At 57.6% G+C, this 16,715-nt stretch overlaps 1 protein-coding gene across 1 annotated transcript in view; it reads left to right on the top strand.

Annotated features, from left to right (window-relative positions):
- Window positions 1-16,715, top strand: part of KCNQ1 (potassium voltage-gated channel subfamily Q member 1) — a 159,448-nt gene that overhangs the window by 54,197 nt on the left and 88,536 nt on the right. The window lies entirely within an intron of this gene.

The raw sequence follows: 16,715 nt of genomic DNA, 5'->3' as shown, positions 1-16,715 counted from the left end.
TGTGTGTTAATACTCAGCCTGTTAACAGGGGGCTCCGCCCTGCACCACCGAAAGGCACGTATTCATTCACTTTCACTCTTGTTCTTAAAGGCATTCTCTTCATTTCATTCGTTCCTTCCCTTTTCTCCTATTTCTGTCACCCGAAAGCTATCTTCCAAAAATCAAGATAATAGATACAACTGGACGTTCCTTCCTCCTAGCTTTCTCCTTTCTCATGCTCCTCGTTGAGGTGCTTTACCAAATCAGGGGGGCTCTCTGCCACATGACCGAGAGTTGGTTTCTCTGGAGCCCCAGGGAGGTGGGTGCTGTTTCTCCTGAGTCCCCGCCCCCGACGTGCCTCCCCGTCGCCCGGGGTCTCTTCTACGTGCCGCTGTTGGCATCGATCCAGCACTGAACTCCCCCCACAGCCCGCTCCAACTGGCTGCATCTTCTGGGGATGGCAAAGCCCCGTGCTGCACTCCCGGGCGAGCTATCAGCAGGCCTGGCCACTATTCTGCTTGAGGCCGTCCTCGCATGCCGTTGGCAGCCCCTGTTGTCTTCCTGGTCCGCATGACGCAGCCACTCTCTTCCCTGTGGGGAAGAGAGCACCTGTGGGGAAGGCTGGGCACAGTGGGGACACGTCGGGAGCTGCGGCCACCGTCCTTTGAGATCTTCCATTTGGGGACACGGCTAAGTGTCCCTGAGCTGACGCAGGCAGATCCAGCCTGCAGGCTCCACCCCAGAGACAGGTGGGCAAACGAAGTGCACATTCTCCAGTGCTCCCAGTAGCTGCTGTGCCGTGAACTCACATGGAGAGGGATGACAGAAACACCCCCAGATTCTTTGACCCCGGCCCAGCTGCTGTGACTGAGGCTCCTCTGTCCCCACTTTTGGACTTGTGCGTGTGCCTTTGGCTAGTTGCTTGAGTTTTAAACCATTGCTTCTTGGGGCCAGAGAGATAGTACAGTGGGGAGGGTGTCTGCCTTGCATGAGGCCAACCTGGGTTCGATCCCTGGCACCTCATATGGTCCCCTGAGCATTGCAGGTGGGGCTCCTTCGCCAGAATCGCTGTCTCTTCCGCTTTAGGCCTGTTCTGCTGTTGATTCCTTGGAGCAGGGCTGTCCCCCCACTGACAGGGCCCCATGCACTGAGATCATCCGGTTGTTAGGGAGGTGGAGCCCCAGAGGGAAACCATCCAGAAAGCGCAAGGAGAGAACCATGCATGGCCCTGCGCCCTTCACTGGGTCCCCGTCAATCCTTGGGGTCACCACCTCGCGCACCTTTACACGTGGACCTTCCGTGTCACACATGCTACTTTCTCTTACCCAGAGCCCACTCGCACTTGCTTTCCTCCACTGTGAGCATTTTCCAGTGCCCCTGGCAGCAGGGCGCCGTTTCTTGGGGTACACGTCACTTCAGCCATTGCCAGGCCGGGCATGATGGGCTCCGAGTGTGGTTCTGCTTGTCTAGGGGCCAGTGCCCTGGAGATTCAAGTGGTGGCATTTGTGATTGGGACTGAGAGACGTGTTTGTGCATGAATTTATGTGTGTGTGCAAGTGTGTCTGTGTCTCTGTGCATGTCCGTGTGTCTCTATGTGTGCATGTCTTTATGTATGTGCACGTGTGTGTATTTCTCTGTGTGTGTGCATCTACATCTGTGTGTGTTCTGACCTGTTGATGGGGGGGGGGTCTGTCCCCTTTAGACAGTTTCCTAGAAGCGGGATCGCTAGGACGGAATGCAGAGCGGGTTGTGCTAACCGTGGGCCGGCGCCCCTCAGCAGGGGCTTGCAGCCTTCCCACGCCGCCTCTGGAAGCGGCGCCCTATCAAGATTTTCCATTTCTGTCCATCTGATAGGTTAAGAAAGATGGCATCTCAGCTTCGCTCTAGAGGGAGTGGATGACAATCTCTCTGGAGATCAAGGGCTATTTTTACATGCCACTTCCTGAACCGCCTGTCCAGATCTTCGGTCTGTTTTTCTTTGGCCATTTTGGGCCCCGACTCCTTTGGTTTTTTATAGTTTTGGGGGCACACTCAGGGGTCATGCTCAGGGGTCATTTCCTCACAGGCACAGGGGGACCATCTGGGGTGCCGGGAATTGAACCCAGGTCTGCCTTGAGCAAAGTAGGCGCCCTTCCCGCTGTACCATGGCTCAGGCCTCTGGCCTCCCTTGCTTTTTGAGCTCTTGTCTCCACCATAGCTGCTGCCCTGGGTGGGAGTGGATGCTGCCAAGCTTTCCTTCCCCTTGTTGATGTCTTTTGATCCGGCCTAGAGGCTCTTTCAGTACAAAGATTTGAATTTTTCTCTCCTAGTGTTCAGTTATGTCAAGGAAGTACCCACCCACTTACATTTTCACATTTTTACTAGGAATGGTTGATAAATTCTTGGAGGTGATCATATGTTTCCTCTTAAACCTGCTCGTATCAGGGAAATACTCTGAATTCCTGCATCAGTTTTCATAACTAACACTGATCCTTTACTTTCATGCGAACTTTTCATTAAGTTTATATATGGATGTTACACTTGCTTATAAAAATATCTGAAAGATTTCCTTTGTCTTCTGGACTCTGCAGCTCTATCTGTAAGTTGAAGCCTGCCCTTTCGGAGGCGCTTTGACAGAATTCCTTTGTGTAACCTCTGAGAGATGGCGCTGTCTCGAAGGCCACCCTGTGGGGTCTCGGGGGGCCTATGGAAGGGGTTTTGCAGTTCTGCTCAGACCAGTGGCACATTTTTTTGGGAAATCTCCACAACCTTCTCTTGTCACTTTTTACAAAAGCTGGCCCATCCTCGATTCTCCTTAAATTAAATAGTACTAAGTCTCACGCATTTGTTTTTTCCAGATAGTCGTGATTTTGAGCTTCCTGGTGTGCCATATAATGGCTCTGCCCTGTTAGTGTCTGTTTTCGCCTTGTCATTCCTTTCTGTGAGCTTTCTGACGTGTCTCTCCCTCCCTCTTTGGATTGGTAGTAAGAGGAGTTTCACTTTTATGAATCACTTGAGCACCATAAATGTTTGCTCAAGAGAAAGGATTTTTCTGTCCTGTGTAGTGTTCCCCACGTGGCCACTTTGGGCTTCCGTGGCTCAGGTGTCCTTGCACTGGGGAGTGGCCAAAGACTTCCCGCATGGTTCGTGGCTCTCGTTCACACACTGTGTGTACTTGGCCACCATCGGAGATGGCGTTCTTCTTTCACAGGTTCCTGACGCTGCTCTCCTGGGGCCCCAGGGGGTCTCTCTTGCTGTAGGCCCCCTATTTCAATCTCTCCATTTTAGACAGCTCACGTTTCTAAGTGCAGAGTGGGACTTCCTTCTTGGTTGTTGTTTTGGGGCTACCTCTGGCCATGCTCAGGGGTTCCTTCCTGGCTCTGCTCTCAGGAATTACACCTGGCAGGCCCGGGGGGCCCAGCGGGGGTGCCAGGGATTGAACTTAGGTTGTGTCGCCTGCGTGCATGGCAAATGCCCTCCCCAACGTGCTGGGGCTCTGACCCTGAGTCGGGTTTACTTTTGTGGCAATTTGCACATGCTTTCCTTTGGCCGGGCATGGGTTTCCTTGGTGGTGATGGGCGTGGGGATGTGCGGGCCAGCTTCTTCATGCTGCACTCACACCGGCGGGACGTCATGTGGATCTTGCCTGTCTGCTTCGCTCGGTCACTGGATGGTTTGGCATTTAGTCATTCAGTCTTTATGTTTCACTCATGGGTTCCTTCAAATTCCCTCTTTTGCTGGTCACAGTCCCCTTTTCTGATATTTTACTGTTATTTGTCTATATTTTCTCATGCTCAGTTATTTTTTCTATCCTGTGAGAATCACGATGTTTGGGGCAAAAGTGGGTAGGTAGGTATAGGGGGGCACTTACCTTGTATGCTGCCAACCAGGGTTCAGTCCCTGGCTAGGACACCAGATGGTCCCCCGAGCCCTGCCAGGAGTGATTCCTGAGCACAGAGTCAGGAGTCAGCCCTGAGCATCGCCAGGTGTGACCCCAACACAAAAAATATTCTCAGTATCATGATGTTCGTCTGGGGTTCAGCCAGCCCACGGGCCTGCCTGTGTCTAGACAGATCCAGAGTGTTCCGGCTCACGGGCTGTGCTCGCTGCATCTGCTCAGGGCCTCGAGAGGCTTCACTGATCGCTGGGACCATGTGTGGGACGTTCTGTAAGAGGCAGCCCCTGGGGCAGCGGCAGCTCGTGGGTCCTTGGCGTCCACTCCTCTCGTTTCTAAAAAATACTCTTCCTTGCTTCCCTTTCCCCCCTTTTATTGTCCCCCGCCCCTGATCTGCTTTGTTCCTCACTTTCTATAGTTGTCATTATCCTGCTGCCATTGTAATCCTCTCACTTTTGTGAGTGGGATCATTTTCTTGCCACATTCATGAGGATATCTTTATTTTGAAAGTCTGAATTTTCCCATAGGGGCCCTTTCAAACATAGAGTGAGATTTCATGATATCCGTTGACTTTTTCTTAGATTTTCTTTGTTTTGCAATGCTGAGGGTCAAACAAGGGCCTCACACACGCAGGCACAGGCTCTCTCATGGGTCCCCCCCAGGCCTAGAGAGGGTTGTAAATATTATCCCTGTTTCCCCCTTCAGAGACTCCCAGCCCCATGAAGGTGGAGTCTCCTTTATAGATTCTAGATTTCAGGCCAGGAGGTGGGAGTTTTTATTTGTCCCCTGATCCCACGCTCCCCTGCCCATCTACTCTGGGTTCGAGCACTTGTTCCTCCTGTACTATCTTATTTCATGCCCTCATCTGTCTTGACCATTTGGTGACCGATGCGAGGTATGTGCTGTTGCCAAACGCCGAGGCTCTTGAGTGGCAGGAGAGGCCTCCGACTGCCTCCTTCTGCATTCTGGCCGCTGGGCAGAGAACTGGCCTCCAGTGTGTACCCCTCCCTTTCGGTGCTTTTCTTCAGGTGGGCGTTGCCACGGGCTCCTGTGTGCTCGGTGGCCTGGCTTCGGGCCGCAGGCTACCCTGGCCAGGATGCTCTTCCTGACACTCCCCCATGGGTGCTGCCGTCAGGGGCTGCGGGCTAGGGAGCTGGCATGTCCAGTTTCACTTCTGGTGTGTGGGATCCCTGACCTTCCCCTTCCAAGCACGCCTCTTCCCCTGAGCTGGCCCAGACGCTGTTCTCCGAGGCCGTGAGGGCCCTGTGGTCTGCAAGCGCGCTGCAATTAGGCTCTCGCAAGTGCTGGGGTGTGGGCTAGTTAAGCCCAGGGTGAGACACCGCTGGTACTTGTGGGCGTCAGCAGCTGAAGGCACTTGCTAGAAGCGCATTCTCTCTCTGCAGGCTTCCCCCAGGGGTCGGCTTTAAGCCCTCCATGGCCTGTGTTTGAAATGAGCTGACACCGACCTAACAGACCAACCACTTTAAGTCGGATTATTCCAAGGCACTTCGTGCCTCAGTGGACGTGACCATGGAGTGCCACATCCGAAGTCACGAAGACTGGGATTTTAGATCTTCCCCGTTTGGGTGTTTTTGGTGCCTGACCCACTTCGAGATGGCTGTGGGCCACGGCAGGAGAGAGCGCAGTGGACAGGACTCTTGCCTCGCACATGCTCAACTGGGGTTCGATCCTGGAGTGAGAAGCCACGAGTAAACCCTGAATGACGTCAGGTGTGTCTTCCCCCCCCCACAAAGAAACTCCCCCAATTTAAAGGCCGTGGCTACTCCTTGACATCAGGTGAGCTGGCTGAGCCAGGTCACCTGGCTTCTCTCACACCGTCCCAGCACTGCCGCCAGCTCCGAGTCTGGGTAAGTCTGGGCACTGAGAATTTTGTTCTTCTGATGTTTTTCCACCATCTCGGGCCCTTTGTAAGTCCGTAGAGGATATGGACTCGCCCCTCCTACCGCTGCATTCGAATGTTTAGGGGTTACCGTTTTAGACTTCAGCTGTTTCCTCGCTCTGTGGTTGTCAATATTGTCTCCCACTTCATCAACAAGGGGGGGAGCCTGTTCCTTTTCTCCAGGTCTCTAATTCCCTGCTGAGTTTTCAGAGCTTCCTCAAGCCCCTACCCTGCAGGTCTTTCTCTTCTAGCAAACAGTGTCTGGTAGTTTCAGGTATGGAAGTCATGTCGCTCTCTGGTTAAATTCATTCTTCTGGATATTCATGTAAATGCAGTTTTCCTTCTCAGGCTGTTCATTGCTAAGATATAAAAACAAAATGATTTCTGAGTGTTGGCAGTGCCCTAAACTCTCTAGTTTATTAGATCCGACTGTGTTTCTCTGTGGGTGTTTTGCTTTCTGCAGAGCAGATGTTCTGGAGTTTTCTACACAGAAGATCATGTCATCAGTGAATAGACCTTTGCCTCCTTCTCTTCCATTTTTAATGCTTCTTATTTTCTTAATTGGGATGGCTACAACTGCCAGCACCTTGCTGAAAATCAACAATGAAACGGGCATTCTTACCCATTTCCGCCTGTCAGGGGAAGTTTCCAAGTCTTGAGTATGTATGTGAATGGTCAACTTTACAGAAATCCTTATCCTGAGGAAGTTTTCTTTTCCTAATTTTCTGAGTATTTTGATCCGGAGTCACTTCTATCCCGGGTCTGGAAGTCTGGCCAGTGCTCTTTCCTTTTTCAGTCTAGGCTGGTTCTGCCAATGCTTCTCCTACTGACCCAGTCCCCGGCCTGGGCAAGCTTCTGCTCATGGTGTACAATAATCCTTCCCATCCCTTAACTGGGTCTGCCGGCCAGGGTTTCTGCATTGAGAGGGATATTGTTACTCGTGTCTCTACCTGAGGCCGTTCCAGCCTCATGGAATGGATTCCCAAGTGCTGCCTCGTCTCTGGGTTTTTCCCATGTTGGCATGTAAGGGCTGGGTGGATATTGCTCGGTCACAGGAGGGCAGCAACCCTGAGCTTCTCATCAGATTTCTGATCACGACTTCAAGCTCCATTACTTGTTTTAAGTCTGTCCGGAATCTCAGGTCGTCCATTCCCCCTAAGTTACTTTGGAAGTTATTTCTGAATGTCGGCTCTAATGCCCAAACTTTCCCATGTGATGGTTTATTTGCATCTTCTCTATTTTTCTGCCACTTTAGATAAAGGCTTATCAGTTTGACTTTCCCCCAAAGGGGAGCTGGGTGGTTTAGTTGATTCCAATATTTTCAATTCTCTCCTACTTCCCTCCTTCTCGTATTAACTTTTTTTCTGTAAATTTTGGAATGTTTACTTTTTCTTTAGCTACAACTTAGCTCATTGGTGATATTCCTTAGAGGGCAGATTGGGCTACTCCTGGTGCTTCTCTGGAGTCCGTGTGATGGTGAAACCCGAGTTGGCTGCACCTAGGGCACACACTCTGCCCTGTGTTATCACACACCTAGGGCACACTCTGCCCTGTGTTATCGCTTGAAACCTGCTGTTTCTCTTTCAATATAGGAATTTGTGCTGATTACTGCCTTTCCGAGCACAGCCTTCCTCGTGGCCCCTAAGTTCTGGCATGTCGTTTCATTGTCTTTGTCTGTCCGCATCGCCTTCCTTCCTAGTGATGTCTTTCCTGATTCCTTACTCGCTTCAGCGCTTCTCAGCCCCATTATTTGTTGGTTTCCAGACTCCTGTTCGTTGAACTCTTGCCTCATTTCTCTCTTCTGTCACCCGACATTCACTGGAGAAGCTTGTGTGCCTGTGGGTGTGTACTGCCGGCACTGGCCGTGGTGGCCCATGCTGGTCAGTCTCGTGTCAGCCCGCAGGTGGCCCTAGGTTTGGTGTAAGCATGCAAGTGGCTGTGCTCCCTGGGTCCGGTGCAAGCCACGCCTTTCTGGCATCTGCTCATCACCAAGTGTGCAGTAGTGGGGCCTCTGACCGTGGCTATGGAACGTGGCAGAACTTTTCACTCTCCCTCCAGTGTGTTTGTAAACTTGACTTAGGACATTTGAAATACATGTGTACTTCCCTCTCCTGGCCAATCAGCATAGCCAAACAAGGTCTCCATGGTTATTGTTTGAATCAAAAACCATTTTTAATGCTTTTATTTTCATTCCCCGGTGGCCTTGGATATAATATCATATGGAAAATTGGGAGGGAGGCTTAAATCCCGTCCGCCGACCTTTTGACCAGGTGATTTAACCCATTTATATTGAGGGTGGGCTGGAGCGATAGCACAGCAAGGTAGGACATTCGCTTTTCACGCAGCCATCCCGTGTTCAATTACTCCGCCCTTCTCGGAGAGCCCGGCAAGTTACCGAGAGTATCGCGCCCACTCAGCACAGCCTGGCAAGCTACCCATGGCGTATTGGATATGCCAAAAACAGTAACAATGAGCCTCACAATGAGAGACGTTACTAGTGTCCGCTCAAACATTGAGGGTAACTGTCGGTGCAGATGGCCTTTTACATGTGTTTCCGGTGGGAATGTCCCCTCTCTGGTCACTTCCTTCTTTGCTGCGTTCTTAATGAGTGCTAACTGCTGGTTTGGGAAGTTCTCAGCTTTGATTCTCCTCAGTTGTCTTCTGTAAACCTCGAAGGTGTTTCCCTGACTGTCACCATGTGGCTTCAGACTTCGAAGAATTGAGTGTGGGCTGCTGGGAAGGGGCGTCCCTCATGCCCAGAATCACCAGCTCCTGTCCAGCCTCCCGCCGGTGTTGGTACTGTCATGAGTTACAGTTGGATGACATGGGCATATGGCCGGCTTTAATGATCACAACAGAATTGAGACAAGTCACAAACAAAAGGAACCAGACCGTTGATTTTTATGCGTAGGCAGCGGCTTATCTTGAGATTCATTCTTTCTCAATGTGATTGTATTATTAATATCATTTTTTGATTTGGGGCCGCATCCCGTGGTGCCCAGGGATCATGTGTGTTTGGGGGGAGCTCAGGAGACCATAGGGGTCTCAGAGATCACACCAGGACCAGCAGCATGTGAGGCAAACTCCGTCCCCCCAATTTTTGCACTTTTTCATCTCCCCTCACCCCCCAAAGAACTCTGCGCTTCGCAGAGGGCTGGTTCCTCTCAGCATGCTCGCAGGCTTCTGTTTGGGGGCCACCCGGGCAATGCTCAGGGCTTCCTCCTGGCTCTGCACTCAGGAATTACTCGTGGTGGTGCCCAGGGACGTGGGGTGACTTGGGTCAGCTAATGGCAAGGCAAGTGCCCCCCTGCTGTCCATCCCACCAGCCCCAGGGTTCCCAGTTTGGGGTAAAGGAGAACGTCTTAACGGGGCCATAAGGCTGGGAGCCTTTTCTGTCGAGTTCCTGATCTCTGGACTCCAGCCTCTCTTTGGACTCGAGAGTGCCGGAGACCTTCCCGGTGCCCCCGTGCGGCACCACCTTCCCTCCTTCTGGAATTCTCTTTCGACCAGTTGCTAGAGATTTTTCTTGAGGCTCAGTGACTTCTGGATTTGTGGCCTTTACTGGCCATGCCTGATGGTGCTCCACGTTCCTCAGGGGCTGGCCTGGCTTTTGTTAGTTCTTCCCGTTCTCCAACTTGGATAATTTCAATTACCCATCTTCAAGCTCAAAAATCTCATTGTTTTTCCTTACCACAACATGGCAATGGATCCACTAGTGAGGTTGTTTTTTTTTTTAAAGTCATTATGCTTTTTCAGTTCCAGAATTTAATTTCTTTTCTAATTCCCTGTTTGCTAATACTTTCGTGTCCTGGTTTCCGCTGCTGCTTTGCGTCTTGGAGAGCGCCAACTCCACTTCCTTAGTGATGTCTCCTCTGAGTGTTCTTCTGCGGATGGGCTGAACTATCTTGTTTCATGACATGCTTGATCATTTGTATTAAACATTAGATTTTTTTGAGTCTGTGCACATCGCATTCTTCCCCCTGAACCATGTGGCTGTTCCTGATTCCTGTTCGTGAGAGCTGAAGTCCTGATCCATTTAGTCTGCCTGCGCCATTTTCCTTGAGTACTAGGAATCGGGGGCGAAGGGAAACACCCCAGTCTCCCGAGGTCGCCAAGTGCTCGGGAAGCCTGGGGCTTTGGGCCGGGCCCTTGTCAGCCCTGCCTGAGGTGAGGTGAAGCCTCTGCATCCTTGGCCTCCCATATGTGCATCTCGGCCGGGCATGCCTTGGCCGTGACAGCTCCGTGAGCACATTGCTTCTGAGTGGCCTCATTTCCCACAGAGCCTCTGCACAGCCTTGCTGCTGTCCTTCCCCCAGGAGGTCTGGCCTCCTGGACTTATTTTGGCTTTTGACTCCTACAGGCAATGTGGTGCTCGGGGATCAGCTGGGGTCAGCAGCATCTGGGCCGGCACCTTACCCCATCTTCTTTCCCCTTGACTCACTTTAATTTTCAGAATCGCCTTCGCAGTAGCCATGGTGGGGGGTGGGCAGTCACCGCCAGTCAGCCACGGCCCTCACAGGTGTCACACCTGCTTCTGATGTTTGTGCATTCAGTTGTGGCACTCCCAGGGCTTACGACTTTAGACCTCTGTCCTTTCCCCTCCCACTATGTCCTGGAGGTGCTTGCCAGGGTCCCTGTGGTGGGCTCCATGCAATTGGGGTCCCACCCTGTCTGTGCTGGCAGTCACACCCTGGCCAGTGGCACCGGAAGTCCCCTCCTTGGAGCTGTGGCGGCCCTTGGGTCACGGGCTTTATTCTTGCCAGGCAGCTGCTCGGAACCAGTGTTTCCCCGTGGGGAGCACAACAGGGGACTAGAGGGGGGCCCCACTAGGTGAGGGGGTCACAGAGAGAGGTCGGGGCACTGCTCTAATGTGGGGCACTCCCTTGAGCCCCTCACCTGACCCCCTTTCCTGGAGTGGCTGCTGTTCCAAAAAGAGGGGAGCCCCTGAGCCCACCCTCCGGGGTGCCCTGAATTCCCGGAAAACTCCACTCTGTGCCCTCCATGTCCGGGGCTCCCCAGGGAGTAGGGTCGCCGAGGTCAGCCACCACCAAGCCGAGGATAGGTTCCCTGATGGGGCCCTGCCCTGGCCCGTTCTGAGTGACTGTTTCTCAGTTGGTCTGCAGAGGCTGACTTCTGTGCTGTGCCTGGAGCTGGGGGCCCGGCCCGGGACCCCTTCATTCCCCCGCCTCGTGCTAATCTCCCAGGCGGGGCAGGGGGAGGGCCTGGAAAGTGGAGGCAAACGGAGCTGGGTGCTGGCATCCGTGAGGGCCGTCCTGGGGGGCTTTTCACTGGCGCCTCTCATCCATCTGTCCTGTCGTGGCGGAGGCCCCTAAGCTGTTGGCTGTGTCCCCAGCAGCACCGGGCCTAGGGGTCTGTGTCTGAGTCACCGACCAGCCCTGCAGGGGTTTCTCCCTCCTGCTCAAGTGGGCACAGAGCTGCCCACAGGCCCGGGGGGCCCCCGCTTGGGGGGAGGTGAGTGTTTGGCGCTGTCTGGGCACATGAGGGCCTGGAGCGGGGTCTTGTCTCTGTCACTCCTCCTCGTCCTGGTGCTTGCAAATGCCTCACATGGCCCATCTGCCGCCGGGGCCCACGAAACACACTCGGGGCCATGAACCAGCTCCCCGCCTCCCCCACTCCTGCCGGCAGGGTCCAGGTGGGGAGTGGGCTGCCTGGCTCCGGGGTGCTGCTGAGGGCATTGAGGCCCGGGCCGGGGGCCCTGCATTCGTGGGGCGCGCGCCCTCGGGGCTGGGGTGCCGCAGATGTGTGCTGTGGTGGCCAGGGCCGGCCGGATGCTGGGGAGGTCTGCAACTCATTTCCCCAGCCAACATTCTGCGCGCATCTGCGGCCCCGCAAGCCTGATTGCTTTGATTAGCGTGTGGGGCTCGGCGCGGGCACGGCTCGCCGCCTTGCCATGGAGGTGGCGAGCGCTTCATTAGATGAAAAACATTTTTCTCTTCCTCAGTAATTTTGCCTTGAAAAGCAAAGGCACTTGGCAGTGGGGGGGGGGGGGAGTGTTTTTGTTCTCTTCATCTGAGGCCTCCAGAAACTCTCCCTCTACTTCTCCCGGGGCTCAGGCCCACCGGGTCTTGGGGCGGGCCGGAACCAGCCCTGGTGCTGGCGGGGGCGAGGGGACCCCGCGTGGGCATCTGTGCAGCCCTTTCTCGCCTGCTCCCTCACTCAGGCCCTACCCCGGGCTTCTGTCTGTCCCTGCTCCAGGTGGGGGGGCTTGGAGCTGGCCCCCCAGGTCCAGGGAGATGCTGGCAGGGATCTGCAGTACCCGTCACTTCTGGGGTGACTATTGCATGCATGTTGGGGGTCTTCAGGGCTCAGGAGGGGCAGAAACGTCCCCCCAGCTTTAGGGGCCCCTGCCCGAGAGCCCGAGGGACATGGGGGTCGGGGGCACAGCGTCTCGCTTCTGCCCCGCTTTTGCCCCTGTGCCCAGTCTCCCCCCTGGAGGAGCCGGAGGCCTCCGGGGCGTCATGTCTCCGGTGGTGGGTTCCCACCGCCAGGCGGGCCTCAGCCCCAAGTCGGTCACACACATTCCGGGAAAGAAATTTCTTGCTGACAAAGGATGGAGCCCCGGACGGGACGTGATTCGGCTCGCACATCTGGACCCAGCTGTTACAGGCACAGCTGAGCCCTCCCGAGGCGGGGGGGGGGGGGCGCCCTCACTGAGGCCCATTGTGCGCGCCCACCTGCCATGGTCCCTCTCCCACACCCCTCAGCAAGCCCCTCCCGAGGGCCCCACAGGAGTCCAGGGGGGCAGAGGGGTGGCCCCCTGAGGCTCCACCAGGCCCGGCAAAAACAACAGGTGCTCAGGCAAGGTACTGCCCGGGCGGAACCGGGCCAGCTGTGCCCGCGGCCTGGCAGCTGCTGTGGGAATGGCGCGGCCGTCCTGCCTGCACGCACAGGTGGTCGCGGCTGGCCTGGCTCAGGGTCTGTGAGCCGGGCCCAGGCAGCTGGCACCAGCGGGGGCCCCTGCCCAGCATGTCACGCAGAGCCGGCCGTGCTGCAGCTGTCCGGATGCCCTGGGGAGGGCCGTGGCCACTCTGCCAGACGGGGGAGGGGGGCTTCACCTCGGGCAGGGCTGGGTGGCCTGTGTGCATCCGCGGGCAGCCCAGACCTGGAGGCCAGACGCTCCCCCACCCCCACCGCCTCCGGGGAGCCGCCCCGGCTTTGTTCGGGACTCGGGTTACACCTGGGGGATTGGGGGGATTTTCCTCAGTCAGGACAGGGGGACCCAGGTCCTGGGAAACTCACGGGTGGCAGGAGGGGAGGGAGGGTGCCCCTCTGACTTGGGGCCCCCGTCCCCCGGCGCCGTCGCTCTGAACCCGCCAACTCCCGGAGTAGGCCCACTGCCCCCATGGCGGGGGCATGGGAAAGAGCGCAGACGAGCTCTAGAGGGGCCCAGGGCTCCCTTCCTACAGGGGGGAGGGGAGGGGGAGCCCCAGACCATGGCCTCACAGCCAGGAGGGGCCCTGTGGGCTGTGGGTGGGAGGACAAGGCCCCATGCGACAGCCCCTAACTTGGCGACGTGCCGTCCGGGGAGGGGGGCTGGAGGATGAAGAACAGGGACCTGCCAGGGGGCACCCCCTCCATGCCGCCCCCCACCCCGTATCTCTCAAGAGGGGGTGGGCAGACACTGGGTCTCGGGGGACAGGCAGGGTGGGGCTGTGCCGACCCGCCACCCCAGCCCTCCCGGTTTCCTAGAAAACCAAACTGGTCTGTGCTGCGTGGAGAGCGTGGCCCCCACTCCGGCCGGACTCCGGCCCACGTCCCGCCCTGATCCCGGCAGCTCACGGTGCAGGGGGGGAACCAGCCTGGCGCCCGCCTGCCCAAGGGTCGTGGTCCCCCCTGCACCCTGGCGGCCCCCGGGCCTGGCTCTCCCCTCGAGGCACGGCTGTGGGGCTCCCGGGGCTTCAGAGTGACCTGTGGGGCTCTCAGGACAGGACACTTGCCCCCCCACCCCGGCCCTGCCCGTGGGGACGCTGCGCCAGCTGGGCCCCAGCCCCCAGCCCCCAGCCCCGAGCTGAGCTCAGCTCTCGGGCGCCTGACCCGGCAGTGACCGGAGCTGGGGGCAGGAGGCGGCTCCCCCCGGGGGCCCCGGGCAGGCCAAGGCAGACACAGGAGACTCCTGACCGGGAAAACAAAGGCAGCGCAGAGCCCCCGCGCCGCGCCCTCCCACGGGCCCGCGCCTTTCCCAGGACCAAGCCCAAACGCACGCATTCTTCTCTGGCAGGTGCAGCCTCACCGATGCGCACATTTTAATTTCCTAAAACCCCGGGGCCACGCCTTGCTGGGGTCAGAGGCCGCCAGCGCCGAGAGGGGGGCGAGGAGTCAGTGCCGTGCAGACACCCCGCGGCCCTTCCCCCTCGCCGTGCGGGTGATGCAGACGGGAAAATATGCATTTGTGTTCTTTTTCCCTTCCTCCCTTTTTCTTTCTTTTTCTTTTTTTTTTTCCTTTCTCGAAAGAACATTTGGATCCTGGATGAGGTTTCAGCTCTGTCGCTTGACAAGTGGATAATGTAACGCAGGGCCCTTGAATCCCAGCCGCGGCGCTCCACGGGGGCGGCCGGTGCGCGGGCCGCATTCTTCAGGGCTTACCGGGCCCCTTCCCCGCGCGGCGCGGGGCAGCCCTCCACGCCGGCCCGAGAGCAGCTGCGGCTAAGTCATGTCTGTGCCGTTTCCTGCTGGGCGCGCCCCCCCTCTGGCCGGGCGCCCCCCGGGCTGATTTACACCCCTCCTGCTACCTTTCCCAGGACACCTCTCCGGGGACGCGACTGCTGCAGGCCCAGGTTGGCCAGTCCTTCCTTCCCCCCTTCCCCTGGCCACGCCGGCCTCTTCTCTCTGGCCCCGAGCTTCATTTTCAGGGAGCTGAGTGAATCGGCCTGGATGGTGGCTCTAAAGTTCTAGAAACATCCTTGTGGAAAGCCCAAGGTCAGGGAGGATGAGCCCCGTGTCCCTGCATCTGTGGCCCGTGGCCCGAGACTGTGCAGGCCACCAAGTGACCATGTCCACGCCAGCCACATCTGGCTGGGCCCCTACCCGCTGAGCCCACCAACATCCCACCGTCGGCCCCCGTCTCGGGACCGTCTTCCCAACACAGTCACACAGGGGCGTGGGGCTGTGAGTTTGGCAGAGGCCAAGCTGAGCCTCTGGACAGTCGTGTCACTCCCTAGAATTCCTGGCACCGAGTTCCCTTTGCCGCTGTCCCTCCAGCCCAAGCACAGGGGTGAAGGGGAGGGGGGTCCCAGGCCACCTCCTGGGGGCCGTTGTCCCCTCTCGGTGCATGTGCATGGGCCAGAACCGGTACATGCGAATGGAAGTGTGTGGGGGCCAGAACCGGTACACGTGCGTGTGCACGGGCAGGACCGCCGCCTGAGTGTGTGTGGAACAGACCTGCCCCGTCCTGAGCAGGATCCTGGGGGCGCCTGCAGCTGCCCGTGGGATTCACCTCTAATTTTAGCGTCCCTGCTCCGTGGCGTGGCCCCGTGGCAGGAATCCCAGCTGGGTCCTGCCGGGCCCTCTCGCCCTCATTCTTTCTGTACCATTTGGAATTCTTCCCTAACAAAGATCGGCTTCCTCCAATTATGTGGCCGGGCTCTCGCATGGACACAGGAATCCTTTCTGAGCGGTGAGCAAGCAGTTTGCGGCTGAGAACGCCGCCTCGGGCGCTGGACCCGGGGCTCCCGGGGCAGTTCCTGTGCCCTTCTGACGTGCCCCCATCCTCTGCGCTGATTTATTTTTGAGCATTTCCTTCCTTTCGAGTACCAGACAATACCTCAGGCTCATCTTGTATTTTCCCCACGCCGGCCACTGCGGCCCCAGCCGCTGACGGGGAAGGCGCAGTGCGGCACGCAGGCCGGGCAGACGCCGCGGGCCGTGCCTGGCTATTTCCAGAGCCTCGCGCGGCCCGGGGAGGAAATACACGCAGATGCGCGGCCTGAGTGGGCCCACGTAGCCCCGCAGCTCCCCGGCCGCGCCCCTCCCTGCCGCCCGAGTGCACTGTGGGTGCAGGCGCCTTCCCCCCCCCCCCGGCCGTGCGTGCTCCCGGGGCTTAGCCGGGGCAGCGCGGCCCGTGCCGCCCCTCCCCACAGGCTCATTTTCAAGTTTGCGTGCAGTAAGAGACTCTGAAACGCAGCCAGTCCCGTGGGTCTGGACGAATGTCCCGCTCGCAGTCCCCCCACTGCAGTCCCAAGCAGTCTCCCCCGCAGTCCCCTCGGAGCCACAGTCCCATCCGCACCCGCCCGCCCTGCAAACTGGCCGCCTCGGGCTGTTTTGTGCCCTGTTGCTCTTGCCTCGTCCAGCAGGCCCGAGTGGACCCCTGGGGTCTGTCCTCTGCACCCCGCTTCTCTCGTGACTCTGAGAAATGCATGTGGATTTGTCCCCGTGGTCGTGGCAGTCAGGGGCTCACAGTTGGGGGTGCTTTGCTGGGTGGGGTTCCTGGGGCTGCCCTGAGCTGCTTGGCCACTGCAGGCCGGGCCCCGTGAGTGCAGCTGCTTCCGCCGCTTCCGTGTCTGCAGAACTTGCTCTGGCGCTGAAGGTGCTTGTCCGTGAGAGGCCGCAGGGTGATTCCCGCCGGGTCCCCCACGTGAGGACTCGGGGAAGGTGCCCCGTCGCTCCCTGCAACTCTCGTGTGTGCCCAGCCCAGAGCGGCACCACTCCCTCTTCCTGAGCTGCTCTTGTTCTTCACTCGGGGCCACAGCTGGCGGTGCTCCGGGCACGGGGTACCCCGTGTGGTGCTGGACGCGTGCAAAGCAAGTGCCAGCCTGACGTGGTGTCCGGGCTTCCTCCTCCCAGGCAGTCCAGCACCTGGTGGCGGGGTGGGGGGACGCCATACCCAGCGGTGCCCCCGCTGGGCCAGGGTGGACCCCGGCAGGCCACAGGTGAGGTCAGCATCTTCTGCCCACCTCCCTCCCCATGGCAGCGCCACAGTCCGTCACGGGGCCCTCAGCCATGCTC

This window comes from Sorex araneus, chromosome 6 (genome assembly GCF_027595985.1).
Source record: "Sorex araneus isolate mSorAra2 chromosome 6, mSorAra2.pri, whole genome shotgun sequence".
NCBI lineage: Eukaryota > Metazoa > Chordata > Mammalia > Eulipotyphla > Soricidae > Sorex > Sorex araneus.
This window is presented reverse-complemented; position numbering and strand designations above follow the sequence as displayed.